General features: G+C 35.6%; 1 long non-coding RNA gene across 1 annotated transcript; it reads right to left on the bottom strand.

Moving 5' to 3' along the window:
- Positions 1-3477: 3477 nt before the first annotated feature.
- LOC149189788 (uncharacterized) lies at positions 3478-5939 on the bottom strand. Its single transcript, XR_016256433.1, has 2 exons — positions 5612-5939; positions 3478-3847 (listed from the first exon to the last, which is right to left on the bottom strand). It is a non-coding gene; the product is annotated as an uncharacterized LOC149189788 (long non-coding RNA).
- Between the last annotated feature and the right edge of the window lie 1414 nt (positions 5940-7353).

Here is a 7353-nt window from a genome sequence, read left to right as displayed (position 1 = left end):
GTTTGGTTCAAAGACTTTGGTCATTCTTGGAACTTCGGGCTACTGGTTATTCGTTGCATCAAACCTTTTTCCATCATGGTATATATATTTTTAATCTCAATTCTAGTTCGGAATAAAGCACATAAATGTATATTGATAAACGCCCATGTAGATCTGTAGCCGTAGTCACTGTTCTGATCACAATTAGCCGAATCTCAAGCCCAGATAAATTAATGGTGATTCGAAAGGGCAAGACAATTTTTTATATGATATACACAACTGTTCACATGTATAATTTTTAAGGGACTAGAGATTGTTGTTATTTTTTCAGAAATCATTATTATTGTATGTGCCAAGTTATTTTGTTTGTGAACTATATGTGACGTCCTGAACAAGATCTGAACTATTATATCAGAGATATATCTGCTTTACAAATTCGTTGATGAGCCTTTTAGTTTTTGGAGAGATTTACTAGTGATGTTGTATAGAAATGTATATAATAGTAATTGTATCCATAGGTGCAAAGGAATGTCGATAAAAGGAGTGGGGGAATGTGGAAAGAAACTCTTGCCTTGGATGACATGTCAAGCAGCAAGATCGATGTCACATTAGGGGTACGCAATGCTACGTTGAAGGGAACAAACTTTATGACCTTCGCACCTTAGGAACCAATACCGTCCTTGCAATCAAAGGGGTCATTTTTTCGAGTTCAATGAAAGCACATGATTGGAAATATCTCCACCACTTGCCTTCTCATAAATCGAGATATTGTTGAAACAAGCTAGCTCCAAAAATGGTTTCAGAAAATAGGTTTCAGTGCATCCTCACTTTCACTAAGTTGAATACAGACATATCTAGCATGCCCCTCAAAACAAAAACAATCTTTGAACTTGTTGCAATGTCCTACTCTGGTTGTTCTTTGTGCTATTACTACAACAAATAACATGGAATATGTTTACTTCCTTATATGCCTATTCAATGCAAAAATAGGTGGGTATGGCCCTGGACATACAGAAGTCTATGTTTATTCAATGCAGAAAGAGGCAACCTAGGCATACCAATGCAAGTGGTGAGCTTAAGGGAAAGACAAAGATGTGGGATTTATTTCCTAACAATATGGGTCTTGACAACAGCATTGAGTTGACATTAGACAACTTGGATCTCAATGAACCAATGTTAAAACCGGTCACTTTTAATGATGGTGATAGTCTTGAGGGGTCATCCTCGACAACACTAGATGCAAGTATTGGATAAGATGTAGAGGGGGAGGAGGATGGAGTAGAGAGCAATAGAAATAGTGGCGAGCTTGATGATTTTGACATTGAGGAGGATGACAAATGAATTTTGAGATTTTTCCATCTATGGTTCTAGTATCTACCCTATTTTGTATTTTCCATTGGCATTTCCATCTATAGTATCGGTAGAATGAATGCCATACATTTTGATTTCACGACATCAAATAACTCAATGAGAAAATTGCAATTTATGGTTTTAAGTTCTAACCTCTATTTTATGTGTAAAGAATATTCTAATTTCAACCAGCCCCAGTCAAGGTTTCTATTTTAGGAGAAGAAGTTGAACATTATGACCCTATCATGCAAAGTTCGTAAGAAGCTTTTGTCGCCTAATTAAATTCTCAACGTCATCATTGCCATGGATCCCTAGTGAAATTTCCCAGTTTTGGCATGCATTTTGAGAGTCTTTGAATTCAATTTGAGTTTTAGATGTTGGTCATGCTGAAATTTTAAGTTCTAAAGATTGCTTTTCTATTTTTTTAAACATATTTGATGGTAAATTATGTTTTTTGAAATATATTTGATGGTGAATAAAAAATTATGCAAACCTTATGAGTGGGTTCTATTTGTGGCTAGATAATATTTCCAAATCTTTTATTCCTTTAGTGTATCTTTGCATCTTTAGGAGCAATTGCTAGTTTAAAGCATGGTTACCAAGTTTGAGTTCGAATTCAATTTGATATAGGAAAAAACCTATTAAAATTAATTATTATTTCTAGTATTGTCTTATAATTATAATTATTTATATTATTTTTTTTAATAAGTTTTTCTTATTTATCTTATTCATACATGTATTTTAATTAATTTTAAAAAAATAATAATAGAAAACAAAAACAAAAAACAAAATCCCAATAGAAAGTAACAGAAAATCATATTTACTATTATAAAATAATCACATCTTTATATTCAAAATGAAATTTATGTAATTTTTTAATCAAATTCATTAAAGATTATGGAAAACAAAAAATTTATATCGTTATAACTGAGATTTACGTCTTTATGGAAACAACGATACTTCACTTTTATACATCAAGCAAAACAAACACATACTTAAAACATAAGTGTCCGGTATATAAAGTCACACAAACACACACACACACATATATATTTTTTAATTTAGGATAATTGGTAACTGGTGAGAGTTATCTTGAACAGGCCCAGGATCAAATCTAACTGGCTGCCACTATAAACCTAGGCTAGGTGCAACAGGCTGCAAGCTACACACAATAGCAATTAACTTATGCCTCAACAAGAGCCGAGACGTCCGCTCAGGGGTTGCCTACTCTTTTAGCCAAGACACAACAGGCCATATACTCAATGAGATTTGAACCTCCATCTCGTGGGTTTCACCTAGCGAAACTTACCATTAAACCCCATGTCACTGTATGCAAACACATACTTAAACAAGATGCTCTGCATGGCCGCTAGTCCCTGCCTTTAAGTGCAGCGACCGGGTGGTTGAGGACTGCATGGTTGCCAGATTTAGACACATGTGATTGGACAACTACTCTAAACGCAACCAGATAAAAATATTGTTAAAATTGTGATGCAAAAGTAAATCATTCTACCTGTGTTATTCTGTTACTTCAAATTTCAAAAGCAAGTAATCATAACATTTTCTTTGCCTGTGGATGAAAGCAAAACTTATCAGATAAATTTGGTATTTTAACACTACAAAGTTCCAAAAGAGAACCATATATCACAACTCCAAAACAAAGTTCAAAACAGGCATTTATGACGACTGTGCGTAGTTCTTAGTGTTCCCCTGGCTGAGCATGAAAAGCCATAAAGTTTCTGAATTTTGACTTTTACGGCTCACGTTTGGTTGCGGAATTTTGACTATGTCAGCGTGATCTAGCATCAACAAATTTATGATTGCAGAACTGATAAAAAGAGCCAGAATTTCAAAATTGATTTTGAATGTTTACAACAGCTGTGTAATATTTTCTGGCAGACCAAGTTGATGACAAAAACCAGATAAACCAATAAAAAGCTCATCCCGCAAGGCTCATAAATAACTTCAGAATGTGCAGAGAATAGAAGTTACAAATAACATCTTCATATAAATGACTGAATGAGGCAAAAAAAACAACTTGAATATATCAAGCTACAGACAAAATGAATAATGAGATCAGCACTGCCTAACTGTCAAAACTTCATATCAAGTCGCCTTTTACATTGATGGAGCTACATCCAGCTCGCATTGGTTAGCTTAGAAACCCAATTTGGACATTTCATCATCAAAATTCCAGCTTGTATTGGTTAACTTAGAAACCCAATTTGGACATTTCATCATCAAAATTCCAGCTTGCATTGGTTAACTTAGAAACCCAATTTGGACATTTCATCATCAAAATTCCATTCTTCTGGCAAAGAAATATAGGTTTCACTGGTATCAGCGTGTCCAGTTGATTCTGGAAATTGAAGCGATGCAAGGAAAGAATCCATGCCTGGTTCCTCAATTGAATTGGATTTTAAGGTTGCCTGGCTTGTTTGGGGCTGCAAAACATTCTTCTCAATCAATGAGCTATCATTCTGAAGAATGCCTTCAGGAATATCCATTGTTGCTTGCCCTGCCACATTTCCCACAATAGTAGTGTTGATGCCCTCAGAAATACCAATTATATTAGCCGAATTGGCCACATCAGTAGTGCTGAGTGCAGATCATGTATTAACATCATCAACCCCTTGAGGTGAACACCAGTCATCAAAATAACTGCAATTATAACCTGAATTCAAATTCCAAAATTCAATATGATTTTCATCAGACTGAACATTAGACAGAAATTCTGATATGATGTTCTCAGAATTGATGCCCGATTCAAATTCTGACATGAAGTTCTCAGAATTGATGCCTTGCACCTGATCATGAAATGGTACAAGTGGTGTTTCAACTGAGCTGATATGCATATCCCCTAGTATAGGTGACTCACCAGATCTACTTTGTAAGGGTGGTGTCATGAAGTTCTCAGAATTTATATATGAAAAACAAGCTTCACATTTGGCAGCCATTGGAATGCATCTAATTTTAAGACATTAAAAAAGGCAATTGTTTTCATAGACTATAATTTCTATATACATGTTACAAAATTTGGCGTGCATACATGCACAGTGCAATGCGAATGGATTTGCATAACAATACTAGTTTTTTTCATGATGTGAGATATCTGATACTGTATAAACATATACTTTTGGACTTTATGGGAATGAGAAGAACAGAACAGCTGCACAAATCATAGTTCGAGAATGATTGAACTGCACTTTATTGAGAAATATGCACGTACGGGGCTAGATTCGTTAAAAATTTATACTATCTTAAATGTTAAGAAAATACTAAAGAGGCCCTGGCAAATTAAATTTTATAAAATTGGAAATATTAAATCCTTTTTCCATTTACGATAAAATAGATTCGAAATTCCAGAGCATAACACCTATGCACATAATTTATTGGCTGCATGTTTTTCTAGAGCATAACACCTGTGCACATAAATCATTGGCTGCATGCACGGATAGTGTAACATGTCAAATTCGCTTTAACTTTGTGATTGTTATGTCTAGACCAACGAGTTGTCTGTGGCATTGCCATTATCGCCTACCCTGTAAGAAAGACCTGAAAGCCCTTTCAGTCACCCACCAGCTCCTTAGAATTTCATGGAATATGCAGGCCGAGGGCACAATGGATATCGATTTTCTAAACCTAGTTCTCCATTGTTTACGCAATCGAGGATCTCTCCTTTGGCACAGTCATCTCATAACAGCTTTACAGGAAAAGGTGTTTTAGCACGAGAGCACTCAAGATGCAGCGAATGGGACTCTCCATTCAAGATGGACATGGAGTATCGAGACAAAATTTGGGGCAGGTCTGAAATATTGAAGAGAACAGGGTCCTCCAGTTATGAGGCTGCAACAACTTTGAATATGCACAAGGACATCGCTGGAAGGCGAGAACAAGATGGCTACGGTGGGAGTGGAGATTCAACGGGAAGCAACAGTTATCATATAAGGTCTTACCAGGAATGGAGGCCATCTTCGGCACTGCCTCTACGTGTGCATGTTTCCAACAATGGTAATCTCAAGGAGTCAACTGTCCGAGAACAAGGTTTATCTGATGTCTTGGGATCATATTCTGCCAACTGGCATTCTCCTCTTTCATCTCCAGGCAATTACACTGTTGATGGAGGCCGTGATGATGGTAGTAATTCTCTGAACTGTATTAACCTAAAATTGTTGTGAATGCTACAGGGATACAAATTAATTATGGAGAATTACATATATACAAATATTGATTATGGAGAATTGCAAAGCTAAATCAAAATACCTGACAGAAATCAAAATACCTGAGATCGTTTTGCAGAATATTGAGATGGTTTTCCAGGAATTGGAGGCTCATTAGGTGACACAGATCTTGGAGGCTCATTAGGTAACGTAGATCCTGGAGGCTCATCAAGTGACGCAGATCCTGTGAACCTGCCGTAGTAAATACGGGCAATCCTGTGAACCTGTCGCAGTAATGGAAATACGGGCAACGAAATCATGTCCAGCCCATCGTAAACGTGCCTTGCCTGGCCACGCCACAAACATACACTGACCACTGACAGATGGCGAGATGGCGGAAATACTACTGTGCAACTGCCATGTGGTGTAGCCAGCAACCTGATCTGCTATGTCCTGATCTGCTATGTCCTGTTGCTCTTGTATATATAGCATGTTTCTGAACATTTAATGCCCTCGACTAATGCCAACATTATTTTAAACATACACTGACCACTGACAGATGGCAAGATGGCGGAAATACTACTATGCAACTGCCATGTGGTGTAGCCAGCAACCTGATCTGCTATGTCCTGATCTGTTAGGTCCTCTGCTATGTCATGTTGCTTTTGTATATATAGCATGTTTCTGAACATTTAATGCCCTCGACTAATGCCAACATTAGTTTAGATAGTATTTACAAGTTTAGAAATATGAAACAAACAAAACAATTATAACCTATCTTTTAGCTTTGGATTAGGTTTGGTCCTCGGGAAGAGGCCAAATAACATGATAAATCAATATGTTTATAAAACTTTGTTTATAATTAATTAGCCAGTTCTAAAAACAGCTCAACTAATACTAAACTAATAGTTTCTGATTACTCCAGGCATGGACTAAAAATAAGTGTCTTGTACATAAAGTCAGAGAAACACGTACTTAAAAAAATAAGTTTCTTGCATATTATGAAAAGAGAGAAGAGAATAAATGTGAGAAGAAAGAGATTCACTAGTATAATACCTTACCATGATTAAGTGATGAATGAATAAGCACCATGGCTTCTATAGAGCTCTTTATGAAGCGTATAACTCTTTCTATCGGAGGTTTGGCATGAATTGCTATGAGTTTCATTTATCACGATTTGGGGTTGAAATTTATCTTATGTTGTCTGAGTTTCTGGAACAATGGAAACTTAGGTATCGGTGTGGGAACGGTTAAAGGTCTCCCCAAAATTTACAAGAAACAACTAATCCAGAGCAGTAATATTATATAATAAAAATTAAAAAAAAAAAAAAAATTATATAATTTATATAATAATCAAAATTAATATTGAATTAAAATATTCAAATATTAAAATCAATTTAAATATATAAATAATAAATATATAATCTCTCTTATATATAAATATATTCTTTGGGTGTCTCTCTCCCTGAGTCTCTCTCTTTTATATATATAAAATATTAAAATGTCAAGTTCATTATGATACACGACGAGTCTTTGAAACAATCTGGCTTAAAAATACAAAAGAACAGTTTTACATATGTTTCTCTAGTTATTCTTAAGAGAAAAAGTAAAGCAACTCTAATGTTTAACCATTGATTGCCACATACAATATGCACACACAATCTTTTGCGATATATATGCATAAACAACAAAAGAAATACTCATCAGCCTGACATCCCAGATATCGCCCTTACATCGAGGTGCCACACGCTTCCTTAACCCATCAAGTGATTGCTCCAGTTTCTTAATTAAGGATATTGGTGTTAAGGATGTCTTTGGCTTTTCTTCTTGCGAAGGTTTCAACTTAGGCTCATGTTTTGTGGGT

The sequence above is a fragment of the Pinus tabuliformis genome, chromosome 3_1 (genome assembly GCF_031772625.1).
Source record: "Pinus tabuliformis cultivar Carrire ecotype Pingquan chromosome 3_1, CPIR1, whole genome shotgun sequence".
NCBI lineage: Eukaryota > Viridiplantae > Streptophyta > Pinopsida > Pinales > Pinaceae > Pinus > Pinus tabuliformis.
The sequence above is the reverse complement of the archived record's forward strand: the minus strand, read 5'-3'. Positions and strand labels throughout refer to the sequence as shown.